Here is a 21,386-nt window from a genome sequence, read left to right on the forward strand (position 1 = left end):
TATTTATTCATGTAATAAAAATGTAGGTAACTGTTTTATTTATTTTAAATAAATCTTTATTGTTCAGATTATTACAATTGTTTCTCCTTTTTTCCCCCCATATCTCCCCACCACCCAGTTCCCACTCCCCCTCTGCCCTTACCTCCCCCCCATTGTCCTTATCCATAGGTGTATGATTTTTGTCCAGTCTCTTCCTGTACCCCACACACAGACACCCCTTTCCCCCTGAGAATTATCAATCCACTCCCATTCTATGCCTGATTCTATTATGTTCACCAGTTTATTCTGTTCCTCAGATTTTTAATTCACTTGATTTTTAGGGTCACTTGTTGATAGATATGTATTTGTTGTTCATAATTTTTATCTTTACTTTTTTCTTCTTTTTCCTCTTTTTAAAGAATACCTTTCAGCATTTCATATAATACTGGTTTAGTGGTGATGAACTCCTTTAGCTTTTTCTTATCTGTGAAGCTCTTTATCTGCCCTTCAATTCTGAATGATAGCTTTGCTGGGTAGAGTAGTCTTGGTTGTAGGTTCCTGCTATTCATCACTTTGAATATTTCTTGCCATTCCCGTCTGGCCTGCATGGTTTCTGTTGAGAAATTAGCTGACAGTCGTATGGGTGCTCCCTTGTAGGTAACTAACTGTTTTTCTCTTGCTGCTTTTAATATTCTCTCTGTCTTTTGCCCTTGGCATTTTAATTATGATGTGTCTTGGTGTGGTCCTCTTTGGATTCCTTTTGTTTGGGGTTCTGTGCGCTTCCTGAACTTGTAAGTCTATTTCTTTCACCAGGTGGGGGAAGTTTTCTGTCATTATTTCTTCAAATAGGTTTTCAGTATCTTGTTCTCTCTCTTCTTCTGGCACCCCAAAAATTCGGATATTGGTACGCTTAAAGCCATCCCGGAGGCTCCTTATGCTATCCTCACACTTTTGGATTCTTCTTTCTTTCGGCCTCTCTGGTTGGGTGTTTTTTTTCTTCCTCATATTCCAGATCTTTGGTTTGACTCTTTGGGTACGGAGGTTTACAGCTGAGTGTCTGTATATTCTTTATTTCAGACAGTGTATGCATAATTTGACTGGTCCTTTTCCATTTTTTTGGTATTCTCATTAAGGTCCTTGAAGGTCTCTTCAAGTTTCTCAGCGGTTTTTAGAAGATTCTTGAGTAACCTTATAAATGTGGTTCTGAACACTGTGTTGTTCATTAGTTTGCTTTCCTCCATCTCTCCTACTCGTGACATACTTCGGTGTCTCCGCATTTTGGCTGCCTCCCTGTGTTGATTAAGTGGCTTTGTGTGGTCAGTGACCTATAGGGGCCGGTAGCTCGCTTCCCTAATCACTCTAGGTGGTCGCTCTTGGTACACCCCTTTGTGGGCTGAGTGGAAAGTCTTGGTGTAGTTAAAAGCCTTGATTGCTGCTGGTACACTGGGAGGAATTGACCTCCAGGCCAATTGGCTGTGAGGACCTGTTGTGTCTATAACGGAAGAATTGCTGTGCTGGAGACAAAGTAGGGCTTTGGTGCTCACTGAATCTGCCTCTTGAATGTGTCCCTTATGAGAGTGGTTGAAATCTGGTGTCGTCTACACCGACCACTAGATACCCTAGTGTCTGGATCTCCAATGGGGTGCAGGTCTGAGGCCTCCCAGCAGGAGCTACAGCAAGAGCTACAGTTTTCTCCTCTTTGCTTGGGCGGTTTTGGAGCAGTCTGACTGGAGCTGCAGTTAATTTGGTTGAGCTGCCACAGAACAGGCCATTTATATGTAAAAGTCGCTGTATGGAGCCTGGGCGGGTTTGTAGAATGTGCGGGGTGGGGTCTCAGGGCAGGGCGGGGTCTCAGGGCGTCACTAGGCTGGGACGTGGCCAACGGCCATGGCTGCCTTCAGCTGTCTCTGCCTTTCCGTGTTTCCAAGTCCCCGTGTCCCACGCTCCAGCGCAGCAAACCCTGATTGCTGGGCGCACCTCTGCAGAAAAGTCACTCTCACTCTCTGACCGATGGCCAAGAGTCCAGCTTCTCCCCATAGGCGTCTGGGTCCCCCGCATGTCCCCAGAAACTGGAGTTCAGAGTGATCGGGAGCTTTTCTCCCTTTGGGTTGAAGAAAAGCCGCGCACCCAGTCGCCCGCCGCCAGCCCGCTTCGCGAGCGCCTCCGTACCTCAGCTCTCCAGCGTTTGCGCTCCCTTCTCTTCTTAGTTGTAAATCTACCACTCAGCCAGCTTTCCCGTGGTTCTGGGTGGTAGACATTTTGTTTTTTAGTTGTATTTTTGAAATTGTTGTGTGAGGCGGCAGTTTAGTTGTTTAACTTTGCCACCATCTTGGTTCCTCTCTCTAGGTAACTGTTTTAAACTTTAAGTGCTTAAACTCTATAGCTTAATAGCTGGGTGACCACAAACACATTATGTAATCTTTCTGAGCCTCAGTTTCCTTTTCTGTAAAATATAAACATCAAGGATACCAATATTTCACATGGTCATTGCGTAGCAATTAACTGCATGTAAAGTGCTTGTGTAGAGTGCTGAAGACACAGTAAAAGTTCAATACAGATAAGCTAAGAATGATGATGATAAGTTATAATTATAATATCTTATTAATTTTTAATCCATCTTTCAGTCTATTATGACATTGTCAATCTCTATTCAAACATTTAGTGCTTGAGAAATTGTGTCTGTAGTTGATCATGATAGTCAGTCTCGATTTTTCATCATGCTTTCCCTTCCTTCTTCTGGTAGAAGAATTTTTCTTTCCTGTGGGAAATCCATTCCCCCAACTTCATTCCACTACAGGAGTGGCCCAACTCTACCCAAAGTATATGGAACCAGTTCTCCACAGGCTATGGAGATTCCTTTTTCTTCTGGTCCCTTAAGATAAAAGGACTAATTAAATCTGGAGCTGCCAGGGGCCATTTCTCCTCACACACGAAGAAGGCTTGTCTAAGAATAAAGCCAATTCAAGGGAAAATAGAATAGAGACATGAGTAAAGGCAGAATCTGGGTGAAATTACTTAAGGCCCTGCCTGAAACCAATAAACTCCATTCATGGGGACCTACAAATTCATTGTTTGCTTAAACTAGCTTGAATTAGATTTCTATTACCACTGAAAATGTCCTGACTACTATATATCACCCACAAATTTATATGCATTCTTTCTATTTAGTCATGGAAGTTATAATAAAACTAGAGGCTTGGTGCACAGATTTGTGCATTGTGGGGTCCCTCAGCCTGGCCTGCGGGATTGGGCCGAAACCGGCTCTCAGACATCCCCCAGGGGTCTAGGATTGTGAGAGGGCACAGGCCAGGCCGAGGGACCCCACTGGTGCACAATCAAGGCCAGGGAGATACCACGGGAGGGCTCCAGGGTGTGTCCGGCCCCTCTCGCCCAGTCCAGATCTGCCAGACCCCAGCAGCAAGCTAATCTTCCGGTCAAAGCGTCTGACCCCTGGTGGTCAGTGCACATCATAGCGACTGGTCTAACAGTCAGACACTTAGCATATTAGGCTTTTATATACAGGATGCTGAACAAGACTGGACCAAAGGCAGAGCCTTGTGGTCCACTACGTCCATCCTAGCTGACAAACATGTAGTAATCAATACTCTAAATATAGCTCTCAGCCAGCTATAAAGTCACCCAACTCTATCACCATCTAGTCCACATTTCATTGACATGCCATCAAGAATATCATAAAAGGCTTTTTCAAACACCTTGAAGAAACCAAGGCAATCTAATCGCCCCACCCAAGAACTTTATTGGGAACAGAGAGAGAGAAAAGTTTAAAGTGTTTTATTTTAGAACTTAATTTGGTTTCTAATAAGCATTCTTTTTCTGAATCCTTTCTTCATTCAGAAAAAATAAATACTTACTATGGCCTAAGCACTGTACTATGTGATGAGTCTGAATATGAAAATAAACACAAGGTAAATAGCTAGACACATAAAATTAAATTATCTTTTTTGCTATATATCTACAGAAACTTAAAGATATCCGCTTAAAATCCTATACTTTGCTTAAAGCTAGAGTTTATTAAATAGCCTGCTCCTAGGTCTGGTGGAGTAAACAAAAGTGAACAAGTAATTAGGTCTAGTGGGGCAAACAAATGTGAACAACTAATTAAAGCAATGTAATAAAGGATGCAAATGAGTTAAGTACAAAAGGGGCAAAATAACTTGTGTACATCTTGGAGAGAGGCAAGTAACTCTTCACCTGAGTCTTGAGGAATAAGTTCAACAGAAAGGTGAGGAAAACTAGGTTACTTTCATTAGCTGCAATACCAAATACCTGGCCTAAGGGGGAACCACATAGTTTGGCGTGGAGGGAGTAGTGGGAGATTTACATGACACTGTAAAGAAAGTCACTGTGGAGCTTTAAGCAGGGAAGTAATATGATTCAATATCCTTTTAATTCTTTACTTTTCCTTTGAAGGAGATTAATTAGAAGGCAAGGATACCAGTTAGAAACCCACTATAACAGCCCACGTAATATATAATGATGGCTTGAACCAAGGCAGTGGTAGTTGTAATGGAAAGAAAGGAATGGGTTAGAGGTGAAATCAATAAGACTTGGTGGTTGGAAATAGAGGAACCAAGATGGCGGCAAAGTTAAACAACTAATCTGCTGCCTCGCACAACAATTTCAAAAATACAACTAAAAGACAAAACGTCTACCACCCAGAACCACGGGAAAGCTGGCTGAGTGGTAGATTTATAGCTAAGGAGAGAAAGGAGCACAAACACTGAAAAGCTGAGGTAGGGAGGCGCGCGAAGCGGGCTGGCGGCGGGCGACTGGGTGCGCGACTTTTCTTCAACCCGCAGGGAGACAAGCTCCCAATCACTCTGAAATCCAGTTTCTGGGGACACGCGGGGGACCCAGACACCTATGGGGAGAAGCTGGACTCTTGGCCATTGGGTCAGAAAGTGAGAGTGACTTTTCTGCAGAGGTGTGCCCAGCAATCATTGTTTTACTGTGCCGGAGCGCGGGGCGCAGGGACTTGGAAACGCAGAAAGACAAAGACGGCTGACAGCAGCCATCGCCGTTTGCCACACCCTAGCCTAGTGACACCCTGAGGCCCCGCCCAGCCCTGAGGCCCCGCCCCACACATTCTACAAACCCGCCCAGGCTCCACACAGTGGCTTTTGCATATAAATGGCCTGTTCTGTGGCAGCTTAACCAAATAAAATGCAGCTCCAGTCAGACTGCTCCAAAACCGCCCAAGCAAAGGAGGAGAAAACTAGTTCTTGCTGTAGCTCCTGCTGGGGGACACACAGTACACAAGGGTACACCAAGAGTGTCCACCTCAAGTAACTGGGAGGCTGACCCATTGAACTAATAGGACATCTAGTACACAAAGCTACTCTACCAACTCAGGGAAGCAGCGAAAATGAGGAGGCAAGGAAACAGATCACAAACCAAAGAAATGGAGGAGAACAAGCGACTGGACATAGAGTTCAAAATCATGGTTATAAGGTTTTTCAAGAATTTCATGGAAAAGGTCGATAAATTCAATGAGACCCTCAAGGATATGAAAAAGGACCAACTAGAAATTAAACATACACTGACTGAGATAAAAAATATACAGAGACCCAACACCAGACTAGAGGATCGCAAGAATCAACTCAAAGATTTGGAATACAAAGAGGCCAAGGACACTCCTCCAGAGAAGCAAGAAGAGAAGAGAATTCAGAAAGTTGAAGATAGTGTAAGAAGCCTCTGGGACAACTTCAAGCGAACCAACATCAGAATTATGGGGATACCAGAAGAAGAGAGAGAGCAAGATGCTGAAAACCTATTTGAAGAAATAATGAATGAAAACTTCCCCCACCTGATGAAAGAAATAGACTTACAAGTCCAGGAAGCACACAGAACCCCAAACAAAAGGAACCCAAAGAGGACCACACCAAGACACATCATAATTAAAATGCCAAGGGCAAAAGACCAAGAGAGAATCTTACAAGCAGCAAGAGAAAAACAGTTAGTTACCTACAAGGGAGCACCCATACGATTATCAGCTAATTTCTCAACAGAAACCATGCAGGCCAGACGGGAGTGGCAAGAAATATTCAAAGTGATGAATAGCAGGAACCTACAACCAAGACTACTCTACCCAGCAAAGTTATCATTCAGAATTGAAGGTCAGCTAAAGAGCTTCACAGATAAGAAAAAGCTAAAGGAGTTCATCACCACCAAACCAGTATTATATGAAATGCTGAAAGGTATTCTTTAAAAAGAGGAAAAAGAAGAAAAAAGTAAAGATAAAAATTATGAACAACAAATACATATCTATCAACAAGTGAATCTAAAAGTCAAGTGAATTAAAAATCTGAGGAATAAACTGAATAAACTGGTGAACTTAATAGAATCAGAGGCATAGAATGGGAGTGGATTGATAATTCTCAGGGGGAAAGGGGTGTCTGTGTGGGGAGTACGGGAAGAGACTGGACAAAAATCATACACCTATGGATAAGTACAATGGCGGGGAGGTAAGGGCAGAGGGAGGGTGGGAACTGGGTGGTGGGGAGATATGGGGGGAAAAAGGAGAAACAATTGTAATCTGAACAATAAAGATTCATTTAAAAAAAAAAAGACTTGGTGGTTGACTTAATATCAAAGAGGTAAGAAAAATCTGGGCTGACTTTAAGGCTTCTGGTGCCATTATCTCAGACAGGAGGTATAAGAAAACAATAGCAATAATAACAAATTGTTGGTGGGACAGAATTAGAAAACAAGTTCAACTTTGGACACGAGTTTTAAGTACATATCTAGAGATAGAGAACTGGAACACAGGAGAAAGGTCAGGGCAGTAGGCAAGAGAAGCTATAAAGCTGCTTCACCCAAATGTAAGAGTCACTATATTAACAGATTTTTACTGCCTTCATTACTTAAATATGGTCCTTATTCTAATACTCACAAATCCATTCAACAGAGCAATAAAATGGAGAATCAAGCAACTTTACAAGGCTCAGAAAAACAGATATTCCGCATTTGTAGAATGAATACAAAATTTTTATCCCTGCTTGCAAAATTTCATTTTAGATTAGGAGATAAACTGATAAATAATCACAACAGAGATGAACAAAGGGCTGTAAGTACCCTACCCAGGGAGTGACTGCTAGAGAGAATAGGGAAGACTTCATACTGGAGTGGACCTTACTGATAATTAGGAGTCTCCTAAGAGAAGAAAGAGAAAGGAACAGCTTGTTCAAAGATACTCAGAACTCAAGTTGTTTGGTTAGGTTGAAGCAAAGAGTATAGGAAGAGTAAAATTTGGACTTAACTTTGCAAGTATTAAGAAGCTCCTTAAAAAAAAGAAGAAGAAGAAGAAGAAGAAGAAGAAGAAGAAGAAGAAGCTCCTAAGAGCCCTGGCCGGGCAGCTCAGCTGGTTACAGTGTCATCCCGATAAGCTAAGGTTGTGGGTTTAATCGCCGGTCAGGGCACATACAACAATCAACCAATGACTGCATGAATAAATGGAACAACAAATCAAAGTTTCTCTCTCTCTTGCTCAAATCAATTTAAAAAACTACCAAGGAATTCAAGCAAAGGAGTGATATTATCAGATTTGTATGTTTAAAGATAAAATTAATAGAAGGGAGTACTCTAAGAGATTGAAGAGAAGGGCTCCTAGCTAGAGGCCTGTTGCCATAAACCCAGTAAGTCAGAAGTAAGGGGGATAACAGGAAGGACTCAAGAGATATTCAGGGTGTATAAGCAATTTGACTTCATGAGATATTGGACATAAAGGTAAACAGCAAATGAGTCAGATATGATTAGAGTGTGTGATTCAGATGGTTGGGAGATGATTTCATTCCACAAATATTTACCGAGCACCTAAGATATACCAGGCACTATTCTAGGTTCTGAGGAAATCCTGGGAACAAAACAGATCGAAATCCCAGTTTCTGGAGCTTAAATTCAAGTGGATGGTATTCCATTACTGAAAGAAACAGAAAGAAGAGGAGAAAGAGGTTTTAATTTTGACCTGGAGAAGGACTAGAGAAAGATGAGTTGGTTTTTGTGTTTTGTTTTGACTTTGTTTAGTTGCCAGCGTTCTAGGAAAAGAAGACTGGAAGTAGGTAGGTCTTCAAGTACACAATCTGAAGAGGTATCAGAGTATTTTTAAGGACTTCAGAACAATATATAAATACAAATGAAAACACAATATAATTTTCCACCTATCTGATTGGCAAAGATGAAAGTTAAACAATATCTAGGTTAGTATGAGTAGGGAAAAAAACAGGCACTCTATGCAGTATTAGTTGGTGGGAATATAAATTGGTAGAAACTCTGGAGAGGGCAATTTGGCACTAGGTATCAAAATGTAAACTGCACATGCCTTTTTACCCATATTTCACTTATAGAATTTATATCAAGAAGTTAAGTCCTGACTGGTGTGGCTCAGTTGGTTGGCATCATCCCAGATACCTAAAGGTTGCAGGTTTGATTCCCAGTCAGGACACATGCCTGGGTCCCGGGCTCAATCCCCGGTAGGGGGTGTGCAGGAGACAGCCCATTGATGTTTCACTCTCACATGGATGTCTCTATCTCCCTGTTCCTTCTTCTCTCTCTAAAAATCAATAAAAATATTTTTTAAAAAGTTAACAGGACAAATGCACAAAGATGTATGATGTACTGTTTGATTCAGTGCTGCTTTTAATAGGCAAACCAAACACCCCCCCCCCCACCAGAAACAATCTAAATGGCCATACTAGCATAGATCTTTATCTACCATCTACGACAGATATCCACAGCATATTTTTTTAAAATATATTTTATTGATTTTTTACAGAGAGGAAGGGAGAGGGATAGAGAATTAGAAACATCGATGAGAGAGAAACATCGACCAGCTGCCTCCTGCACACTCCCTACTGGGTATGTGCCCACAACCAAGGTACATGCCCTTGATCAGAATTGAACCTGGGACCCTTCAGTTCGCAGGCCGATGCTCTATCCACTGAGCCAAACCGGTTTGGGCTATAGTCATCTTTTGATAGTGAGAATTTGGATGATTTTTAGTTTCTCTTTTATATTTTCCAGTATTAGATTTTCCGTTATATTAAGAATTTATTATTTTAGTTTTTAAAAAGCTATTTTTATTTTAAAGCAAAAGGGAAAGATGTTTACACATGTGAAGGTTTAGGTTCATTGTGAGAAAAGGGACTTAGGTTGATAAGAAAATGGGCAGGTAGGTGACGAAAGAGAGGATAGTGGGACATATAAGTAGAAGGGGGAGGCATAAGGGTAAGGACATTAAGCCAGTACATCCATTGCAAAGGTCACTGGCAACAGGACTAGCCCCCAATAGCTGGGTTGTTCCTAAGAGCTGAGGATGGGGCATTACTACATGAACATTTTTATGACCTTCAGAAGGCAGATATTCATAACCTAGAGACTTCCTGTATTCACTTCTCATTGAGAACTATGTGACATCTTCTATGCATGTGCAAATATGCAAAATCTTTGTTGAGAAACAAACAACACTCCCAAAGCCCCTGTCTATGGTAACCAGAATCCTACCTGGAACAGGGCCAGAAAAAGCCATGTTTCCAACACTTCTGAGAAAACCGCCGCTGCTGCTTATCAAATTAAAATGCAAAGCAGCTCCCTCCAGTGTCACTGGTAACTGTCAGAAAGGGATTATGTTTCCACCCCAAGGATGCAGGTCAGCTAAACAATACCCGTCTTCGTGTGCTGAGGAGGAGGGAGAAGGAGGAGAAAGATTAGGCTGGTTTCCAAATAGCAGTCCCGCCTGCTTGTTACCGTGGTAACCTCCCTTCCCAGAGCTGCTCTCATTTGTCTCTCTCTGCCTGACCTTCATGTTGCTCTGACAGTAACTGAGGAGGAAAAGGTGCCCGCCTGCCAGCTAAGCACTCAAGTAGAGGGCACTGAGCAAGAAAAAAGGCACTCAAAGTCCCTCTCATTCTTGACATGACCGTAGAGCGATTAGAGTCCTGAAAGAGATTTCTGGTGGCCTTTGTCATTTCATCCTTCCTCCCCTGCTCTCAGGGCCATCCCACTTCTCTGAAACACCCTTTTGGTGTGAGGAATCTGAGTTAGAGTCAAGTGGGTAGGTGAGAAGTCACAAAGAGAAAAAACAAGGTATGACAATCTGCAGATCAGAGGTAATAAAATATTAACTCAAAAATGCCTGAGCCAGTTAACAGTACAGTAGTCAAGTACAGCATTGAGGATTTGTGCCATATGTTTAGTCAGTGGAGGTGTGAGGGCAATAAAGATACTTGGGACAGGCTAGGGCAAGCATGTCCAACTCACAGCCGACGCGTTATAAACTATGGACAAACCTCTTATCTTGGGGCATGCAGCCTGCCAGCAGCGAGTTTGACATGCTTGCGCTAGGGCAATGATGGGCAACCTTTTGAGTTTGGTGTGTCAAACTTCGCCAAAAAACTGAGCATAACTCGGGTAGTGTGTCACTTTGAAGAAAAAACATTATTTCGCAAATGTTTCATCCTCAGGAGCAGCAAATGTTTCATCCTCATTCATCGCCTCAGTGGCCGCGTATCATCAGAAATGGCTACGCGTGTCAGTGCTGACATGCGTGTCTTAGGTTCGCCATCACTGCGCTAGGGGAAGGACCCAAATATTTAGTGCTTTTTATTGTTTTTCTTCAAACCTGGATATATAAAATTCAATAATTTAACAAAAATTTATTGAGTACCCCCATATGGTCCTATGCTAGACACTGGGTATGGAGTGGTAAATCAAAGAGCCTGGCAAATAAATATAAATTAGAAACTTATTAAAGAACAAACAGGGCAAGTGATAAGAGAACAATGTGAGCTACCTAGGATAGTCAGGGATGGTATCTCTGAAGAGGGTAGATTTCAGCTGAGACCTGAAAGATGAGAAAACATGAAGAACTTTGGGATAAGCAGTGCAGACAGGAGAAACAACATATGCATAGCCCGAAGGCAGGAAAGAACATGGCATATATTTGAGTTGATATTTCATTTCCTAGTTCTGGACACACCCATGGAAAAATGTTTGAGTCTGATGATTCTAGAAGCCTAGGAGGCCCAGGGAATAGGCAACATTGGTACAGCTAGCCAAAAAATTATCCAATAAATTCACAGATGCTAAGTTAATAAGATATCAATCATGAACTATGGACATAACTCTAATCTAATAGTTGAGAAAAATAAGAGCTACAAAACTGGGGTCAATTTTCTGCTAAAAGGAGTCACTATCATTCCAGAGGATACATTGTTTAACAGTAGGTATGATTTCCATTATTTTATTATTATTTTTTTAAATTTATTTTTAAAATATATTTTATTGATTTTTTTACAGAGAGGAAGAGAGAGGGATAGAGAGTTAGAAACATCGATCAGCTGCCTCCTGCACACCCCCTACTGGGGATGTGTCCGCAACCAAGGTACATGCCCTTGACCGGAATCGAACCTGGGACCTTTCAGTCTGCAGGCTGACGTTCTATCCACTGAGCCAAACCGGTTTCGGCTCCATTAGTTTATTTTAAATGGCACCCTCAAACCTATCACATACTTTACCCCAAACCTATTTAAATTGATTTATGTTGGAGTAATGACCTTGTGTAGGAATAACAGGGCCAGGTTTAGTCCCAGTTTTCTACCATTTAGCTGTATAACCTAAGCAAGTCATTTTACTTCTCCAAACCTCAATTTATAAAATGAAGTGGTTGGACCTTGTGACCTTGAAGGAGATTGTATTAGGGCGTTTTTCAGTTACAAGTGACAGCAAACCACAGCCAAACTGACAAACAAAAAAGGAATTTAGAGGCTCTCAAATAGCAAAAGAAGTCCAAGTCAGGCATCGCCTGATACAGGGGCTCAAATGATGTTATGGAGACCTAGTTTCTATCCCTCCCTCTTTTGGTGCTATTTTCTCTGTTCCAGCTTCATTTTTAGATGGGCTCTCCCCCGAGGTGGCAAGGTAGCTGTCGTAGTTCAAGTCTAACAAGCTCATAACTGCAAGCCCAGTGGAAAATCAAATTATTCTCTGACCACTCTTAACAAATCTGAAATTCATTCTGACTGACCCAGCTTCTGGAGTTTGAGAGCTGATGACCCTTAAAATCTTCAAAAAATTTATGTTTTGTAAATATTTCAACGTATCACTTCCAAGTCCTTCCCTTTCCAGGTTTTGATTTTTTAAAAACATAGTGTACATGTAATTTTTATCTGCTCAGCATCACTCTTCCCTAGAAACTGCCCCTTTTCCCTCCTGTGTTCCTAGTAAGATGGGTAATCACAGTGCCTCTCTAGTCACCTGGCGCTGGAGTGGGTTCTTCTATTTATTTCTTCTCAAATAAGCTATTGATAAAATATTAATTTTATTTCTCAAGAAGGTGGAGTTATGTTTCATTCTGTTCATGATATAAAACCCTGTGAACCTCTCCTGCTCTTAAAAGCATTACATTTTTGCATCTTCCTTAAAATACATGAATGACAGCCAAGTATTAATATGGCCACAAAAGTACTAGGTGTACCGGTTAATAATGGCGGATTTTGTAATCAAAGAAAACACGATAATTTCAAGAGAAACATCAAAAGTGCTTTATTCAAAGTAATGTCCATCGCTAGCTACACATTTCCCCCATCTTTCAGGTAATTTGTGGATACCGTCCCAATAGAACTTTTCTTGTTTTGAGGCAAACCATTCAGAGACCCAATTTTCCACTTATTCATACATTTTGAAGTGCTGCTCAGAAAGTGTGTGTGCCATTGATCGGAACAAGTGGTAATATCAAGGAGCAAGGTCTGGTGAATACGGCAGGTGGGTTACTACTTCCCAGGCAAGCTCTTTTAACGTGTCTTTAACTGGTTTTGAAGTGTGTGATGGTGCGTTATCACGAAGCAAAATTACTTTGCCATGTCTTCTGGCACATTCTGTTCGTTTCAAGATCAACGCATGGTTCAAATTGATTATTTGTTGTCGGTAGCGATCAGTATTAACGGTTTCACCTGGTTTTAGAACTCATAATACACCACACTTTCTTGATCCCACCAAACGCAGAGCATTGTCTTCTTTCCGAAGCGGTTTGGCCTTTCAGTCGATGTTGATGGTTAACCTGGATCAACCCATAATTTTGTGCATTTGGGATTCTCAAAATAAATCCACTTTTCATCGCCAGTCACAATTCGATGCAAAAAAGACTTTCGTGTCATTGAAGCAACATTTTACTGATGACTTTTTGGTTTTCCATTAGTCTTTCTTTCAGTTGATGTGGCACCCATTTTCCTTCCTTTAAATTTCTTCCCATTGCTTGTAAACAATTGGAAATTGTTTGCTGAGCAATGTTTAATCTTTCTGCAAGTTGTTTTTGAGTTCGATACGCATCTGCACCCAATAATGTTTATAATTGTTGGTCTTCAAACTTTTTCGGTTGACCTGGACGTTCTTTGTCTTTCACATCGAAATCATCACTTTTAAAGCATTTAAACCAGCGTCCACTGTATCTTTAGATGGAGCATGTTCACCATAAACTTTCCGAAGTATATGATAACTTTTTCTTCAAAATAAAGTAATGAATTAAAACTTCCCGCAAATGTTCTTTTTTTGGCATGAAATTTGACATCTTTAAGCGTAAAAATATCTATGATGTTAATACCTTCAGCAAATTTGACATATGAAGTCTTGGAGCTTGCTGTCAATACAACAAAATAGCATACATATCAAAACGCATATATATCAACATATGTGTAACTCCATCTATTGAAAAAAATCCGCATTAACTGGTACATCTAGTATTAATACGGCCACACAGCAAACACTAATTCTTCTTATTCAATTCAATTTTGCTACAATTGAACCTACAGTTCGAATCTTATACACTCGATTCTACTATAGAAATGAGTATGGTTGGATCATCAAAACATTCTAGATTATCCTTGAATATAGGAACTTTCTTGAAGACCAACTGGAATTTTCAGATAGCAAAATGCCAGTTTATCAGAATTTCACTGTATCATAAACATGGTATCAATTAGCTAGTAATTTAAAACACAATTTTAAATGTTTGAATATTATTCTTTTGAACAAATAAGCCATAATTTATTTGACCAATGCTGGTAGATATTTAGGGTGTCCTAATTTTCATTTCTATAAACAAAGCTGAGAGGAATAGCTTAATAGCTAAATCTCTTGCACCTGTTTTACTCTTTTCACAATCTAATGTCCTACATGAGAATAGTGAGTAAAAGAGCATATACATATATATATATATATTTTTTTTAATTGAACCCACAATCTGGGTATGTGCCCTGACCAGAAATTGAACCCACCATCTTTTGGTGTGCTGGACAGTGCTCCAACCAACTGAACCACACTGACCAGGGCAAAGGGTATGTATATTTTAAGGCTTTTTGACATACACTACTTCATCAACTTTCAGGCTTTCTAGAGTTAACTCGAATGCATATTTAATATGCATCATACAATATGCACTATATAGAGAGAGTTCAGTTTATCACATGACCTTATATTTATCCATAGGTAATATTCAATTGGTTCAGGCCCAATAACTTGAATTCTGGGAAGAGTCCTTGTCACTCTTAAGCCAGGACAATAAAGGCTAGATTTCTTAAAGTACAGCTTAGGAGTTGAGATTTCTAATCAACAAGTAGTTTAACAGACAGGAAAGATTCAAGTTAATAAAGTAATTGTGGGCCATGCACAGGATGTGTATTTTCTTCTCTCCCATGTCTTCTGGCAGCTCTCGGATTTTCTAGTAAACTAGAATAATGCTTTAGTGTTTACCATAACCAGTATAATCAATCTTACCATCTCATTGATTAACAGCATCCATCAGTCTCGGTTTTCAATCACTTATCTGTGAATACCATCAAGAGCTTTTCAAAAGGATACTGTTTTTCCTACCAAATCTCTATAATGAACAAACCTCTTAAGTTTCTGGGTCTGTTCCCAATATATAAAGGCTCTTACTAATTTTATTTATAATTTTAACCTTGTAGAAAAGAAAATCATACATTAAAAAATCCCTGAAACATTACATAGATGTGGACTATTTTAGGAACTAATTAGAGGAAGATTTTGGTTTAAGAATGGGTAAAGTAAGGAAAGAAAGACTCCTTCAAACCTAAGTAAATGGTGAAAATAAATAGGAGATAAGAGAAATGGATGTTGAAGATAGACAACTGGGTTCCATAGATCCACTTCCAAGGCTGTGCAGTTTTAGGCAAGTCATTTAACTTCTTTAAGACACAATTATCCAATTAGTAAAATGGAAATCATTAGTATGTATCCCATAGAACTACTGTGAGAATTAAATGAAATTTATAAAAAGCATTTAGCGCCGAAACCGGTTTGGCTCAGTGGATAGAGCATTGGTCTGCGGACTGAAGGGTCCCAGGTTCGATTCCGGTCAAGGGCATGTACATTGGTTGTGGGCACATCCCCAGTGGGGGGTGTGCAGGAGGCAGCTGGTCGATGTTTCTCTCTCATTGATGTTTCTAGCTCTCTATCCCTCTCCCTTCCTCTCTGTAAAAAATCAATAAAATATATTAAAAAAGTAAAAAAATAAAATAAAATAAAAAGCATTTAGCATTGTTGCCTGGCACATACCCTGATAAATGTTAAATGCTGCAGCTGCAGTTTCTGTTATTATTAAACTAGAGGCCTGGTGCATAAAATTCATGCACTGGATGGGGGGTGGGGGTGGGTTCTCTTGCGCCGGCCTGTGCCCTCTCGTAGTCTGGGACCCCTTAGGGGATGTCCGCCTGCCGGCTTAGGCCCGATCCCACCCCCTCTCCTGCTGCCTCTGCGGAAGGTGCGGCACCAGGACTGGGACTACGCAGCCCCCTCTCCTGCCGCCTCTGTGGAAGGGGGGGTGCCAGGACCAAGCCTGCACCGCTGTCTCTCCTGCTGCCTCTTTGGAAGGAGAGGTGCTGGGACCGCCATGGCTGACCTGGCGGCGCAGACTCGCTAGCCCTGCCTCCAACCCCCAGTCATTCAGGAAGATCGTTCTTAGCCCTTGCAGCCCCGGCTTCGTCCGGAAGGACATTCGGCTGTCTGGTCTAATTAGCATATTAGCTCTTTATTATATAAGATTATATAGGAGGTGCCCTAGGGATTCTCCAAAGAGGCTTCATCCATTGGCCTTTACCTTTAGAACAATGATTAGAAGGTTCACAAGCCAGATATCAGCAACTCTTTTCAGAATAAGAACAGGTCAGGAGTTGGCTACTACTAGTAAATCATAATTTAAAATATCAAATGAGTTTTCTCCTTTTTAGCTTTTCAAGCCTATTCTTATTTTAGGTTGGAACACGTGCACATAGGTGAGCACATCTTTCATAGTTCTTGTTACAATGGAATTTACTAGTGTTCATCTGAGCAAACCAAGAACAAACACAGGAAAGTCCCAAAATAACATTCTGATGTGTAGTTAAACTGCTTGTTCTATTTGTGTAGCTGAAACATGGTCCTTCTTGTACTACTATTAAGACTGGGAAACAGATTGCCAGAAATGCCCGTAGTCTGTACAATCTTCTTCTTGTAGAACAGACTGCATAACCCACAGTCTCCCTAAGCAGATAAAACCAGTCAGCAGGTGAAAAATTAGTAATCCTACCTAATAGAGATGGAATATGCATATTGACCATTACCCTGTGACAAAGATGGCCGGCACCCACAGCCAATAAGGAGGGAATATGCAAATTGACATGACAAACATGGCGACAACACAGGCGTTCCGCCCCGCCCCAGCCACTCCGGGCCTCTGGGTAGCGCAGGCGTGGAGCAGCTGGGGCGGGGCGGGATGCCTGCTATGAGGGGGAGGCAGGAGGTGGAGGGAGCTACAAGAGGGCAGCAGGGCCGGAGTGAAAGCAGAAGGCGGTAGCCAGAGCCAAGGCCTGGGTCCCAGAGGGAAGCCAGTGCCGGCAGCCAGGGGAAACAAGGCCTATTCTTGCACGAATCTTTGTGCATCGGGCCTCTAGTGATCCTATAATTCTCTAAGGAGTTAAAGAGCAAAGACTTAATCTCCACTTCAATGAGGCCTTTGGTAATCACTCGTTTGAGAAGAAATAGTTGGAGAAACAAATGCGTGGGACAGCTTCTAATAAGGGGGAAATGCCTACAGCACAAATACCTGAGGGGCCTTTAAAATGATCAGAGAGGTCTCAATCTGCTCCTCCTCTACCCTCTGTAACTAGCAGACCTTAGACCTTAATTGTGCAAAGGAAGTTTCCCTGGCTCCTATTTCTCAGTTTCTAGTACCCTCAAGGCACTTTTACACATTAGCTGCAGTCACTTAGGTTCTCTCAGCTTCAGTTTCTTTATGAGATTAATAAAATGCTAGGATTTTTGTCTCTCATCTAAATTCTAATCTTGCCTAAATCCAAACTGGTATGACTGTCAGGGGGCAGCTATCCTTAATAGCACTGCTGTTAACTTGAGCTTTATAACAAGGGTATCCATCAAAATAAAAACCTCTACATTCAGACAGCATTTTCAGTACAAAAATAAAACAGTGCCAAGCAGGAACCTCTTCAAAATGATATGAATGAGATAAAGGTAGCACTATTAAGTAAACCACAGTGGCTCTGGATTGACATGAAGCTTAGGGTCCAAGTATGACAGGTGTTGGAATAATCACAACTTTTGCTTTTAAAGATTTTTAAAATTGATTTTTAGAGAGAGGAAAAGGGAGAGGGAGAGAGAAACATGGATGTGAGAGCAGAAAATCGATCAGCTGCCTTCTGCATGCCCCCCAACCAGGGATCGAGCCTGCAATCAGGCATATGCCCTGACTGGAAATCGAACCAGTAACCTTTTGATGCTGGGACGCCCAACCAAGCCACACCAGCCAGGGCAAGAATCACAAGTTTTGAGCTCCATAGAGACATGTGTATTTCAATTTTAATAAACAGTGAAATAGTTCAGATGCATTTATCCCTCTGGCAAAGTGATATAGTCTTTCAATCTATGAAATATTAAAATATCCTATTTTGGTAGGATTTTCACATCTCCAGTGTTCCAGAGGCTAGTTCTAAAGATATATATATATATATATATATATATATATATATATATATATAAAATAATAGACAAATATGCAAATTGACCGCACCTTCGCTACACCTAAGCCACACCAACCAGCCAAGCCATGCCCACCAGCCAATCAGGACGAGTATGCAATTACCCCAACAAAGATGGCGGCTAATTTTCATATCAAGACAGCGTCGAAAGAAGCCAAGAGCTGCAGAAGGGAGTAAAGCTTCGAAGAAGCAAGCAAGCCGGGAAGCGGGGGGGGGGGGGGGCGGGGGGAGGAGAAGGGAGGAGCGAAGTCAGGGCCGGGGGTGAAGGGAAAAGCAGACGGGCTGGCAGAGAAGGCGGGGCGGGTGAGAAGGGCGGAGCGGAGGCGGGGCCGGGGGCGAACGGAAAAGCAGGCGGGCTGGAGGAGAAGGCGGGGCGGGTGACAAGGGCGGAGGGGAGGCGGGGTAAAGTGCAGCAGGAAATCCTATTGCAGGATTTTTCCTGCAATGGGAACGCTAGTGTGTATATATATATATATATATATATATATATATATATATATATATTTTCTTTACAGGTTTTGTTCAGATTGCTAGAAAAGGTTCTAAGGCTTTCAACCTTAAAACTGTATTGATCAGATTGGAGTAAGAGATTAGAGTAAGAGAGGAGGCACATACATGTAAGAATTAGCAAGAAACTAAATAAACCAAGTCACAACTGCCAGAATGAAGATACCTCTACAGATGAGAAATATTACTTTTGTATTTCTAATAAGCACATGTGCCAGAAATACATAGTTTTCAACTTAATTGTTTCCCTCATCCAATTATCCCACCAGTTTACAGAGGAACTCCTAGTAAAACTTCACTGTGTGCACCATTCTTTGTCATATTAGAACAGACCAAAGTAGATGTTTCTGTTCGCCCTCAAAACTAAGGTTTTGTCTGATGGTAAAACAAAGACTTTCTTTTCTAAACTCTTGCAGAAAGAGAAAAAAATGAAGCCACATTCTAAGAAGACCTCATTTCATATACAGTATTTGAAGCCATGTGGCAAAGTACCAAGTTATTTCCTTACAATCCTGATAAGGTTAGATATTCCATTCAGAAGAAAAGTCCATATTCTCATATATTTAGAAGGATGTTATCTTAGTACACTGTCCTTGTTTCATAGTACTCAGAAGAAGTGATACTTTTTACCTTATAAACCTTGGTGTTAACCTGGAGAATTGTTTTTTTAAATACATTTTTATTGATTTCAGAGAGGAAGGGAGAGAGAGAGATGGAAACATCCAATGATCAGAGAGAATCATTGACTGGCTGCCTCCTGCACACCCTGCCACAGGGGATTGAGCCCACAACCCAGCCATGTGCCTCGACCAGGAATCGAACTGTGACCTCCTGGTTCATAGGTCGATGCTCAACCACTGAGCAACACTGGCCAGGCAGCCTGGAGAATTTTTTTAACTCCCATCCCTGTATGCTTTTCAGGTTTTTTTCTTTTTAAGAATGAGAGTAGAGAAAGAAAAGGCAGGCTTCAGTACACAACATACTGATAAGTGCTCACATTGTCCTTAATAACTTACTGGCCATATTTAAGCAGTATTATGTACTAACCACCATACTGGCAAAATTTCTGAAGTTGACAATTCCAAGTACTGATGAAGCAAAGCTGGTAGAAGCATGAACTGGTACAACTACATCCATAAACTGGCCTTGACTAGTAGTAAAGTAGCACATGTGCACACCTTACTACTGGCAACTCCACTCCTAGAACCCTTGCATATGCACAGCAGGAGACATAACAATGTTCATAGAAGCAATGTTTGTAATAGCAAAAATGCTGAAAAGAACTCAAATGTCCACCAACAGACTGATGATACATATTTTCATACTATGGAAAAATAAAAGCAGTGAAAATAAATCAACTAAACTGCACATATCAACATGAACAAAGAAAAAACAAGTCACAACAAAAGGCACGACACTGTGGTTGTATTTAAATCAAGAACAAAAATCAGGCAAAACTAAGCAAAATTATTTAGTGAAACAGACAAATGGAAAATATAAAGCTCAGTGGATAGAACATTGGCCTGCGGACTCAAGGGTCCCAGGTTCGATTCTGGTCAAGGGCATGTACCTTGGTTTCGGGCACATACCCAGTAGGGAGTGTGCAGGAGGCAGCTGATTGATGTTTCTAACTCTCTATCCCTCTCCCTTTCTCTCTGTAAAAAAATTAATAAAATATATCTTAAAAAATAAAAATAAACAGGAGAATCCTATATAATAAAAGCCTAATATGCAAATTGTCTCCTCGACCAAGTGTTCAACCAGGGGGCAGGGCCAGCCGGCCAACCGTGGGAAGGGGAGCCCCAGCCAGCAGCAGGCAGCTGCTAGGGACCCTACCGGTACACGAAATTTGTGCACTGGACCTCTAGTGATTAATATAAAATGCCAGTGGGAGATACAGAAGAAGAAGAGGTTACAGTGAAGAAAGGGTCAGACAGGCGGTTCTAAACCTAACTTCAAGTGTTGTTAATGCTTTTACTTTTTAAGGTGGAAAATAGTTACAGGTTTTCTTTTTATTGCTATTCTTTAAACTATACAGGATATATTTCACAGTTTAAAACTATGAGAAAGAGCCCTGGTCAGGTTGCTCAGTGGGTTAGAACATCATCCCAATACGCATCCCAATACACCAAGGTTGCAGGTTCCATCCTATCGGCACAAATAAGAATCAACTAATGAATGCATAAATACATAGAACAACAAACTGATGTTTTTCTCTCCCTCCCCCTCTCTAAAATTCAATAAAGAAATAAAAAATAAATAAAGCTAAGAAAGAAACACATTATACATGGAGGCAGAATAGCCCTTATTATCTAGTGCCTCCACATTGCTACAATGAGGAAACATGCCAAGTATTCCTGATGACCTCTTTAGGTAGTAAAGAGATGCTACTAACCACGTTAGTTTTCAGAAAAATTAAGCTTGAGGCTCTACTTCCATAGTATTTTGGAGGTATAACTTTCCTTTGTAGCACTTATGCAAACTGATTATTTTTATAAAATGTCTCCCTCCCACAATAAACTGAAAATTTCATGAAGGAGAATATTTCCTTCTTCAACATTCCATCCCAGGGTCTAGCACAGTGCCTGATCATAGGAAGCAGTCAATAAACATTTTTTGAATGAATGAATGAATGACTTTGAGAATATAAGTTGGGATAACTTTTACTAGTCTCTATTTAAAAATTTCAGGAAAATAGAACAGAACTTCCCTGAAACTCAATGTTTCATCCCTGTTATTAGGCTTCCTGAACTACTGTCCCATAACTTATTATTTCAACATTTATATAACAAAGTTTACTAAGGCCCTTCTATAAGTAAGCACTGAGCTAGGTGCTGAAAA

General features: G+C 41.0%; 1 protein-coding gene across 2 annotated transcripts in view; it reads right to left on the reverse strand.

Moving 5' to 3' along the window:
- ZNF609 (zinc finger protein 609) overlaps positions 1 to 21,386 on the reverse strand; it is a 222,911-nt gene that overhangs the window by 68,867 nt on the left and 132,658 nt on the right. The gene's annotated exons all lie outside the window — the stretch shown is intronic.

This window comes from Eptesicus fuscus, chromosome 5, assembly GCF_027574615.1.
Source record: "Eptesicus fuscus isolate TK198812 chromosome 5, DD_ASM_mEF_20220401, whole genome shotgun sequence".
Lineage (NCBI taxonomy): Eukaryota > Metazoa > Chordata > Mammalia > Chiroptera > Vespertilionidae > Eptesicus > Eptesicus fuscus.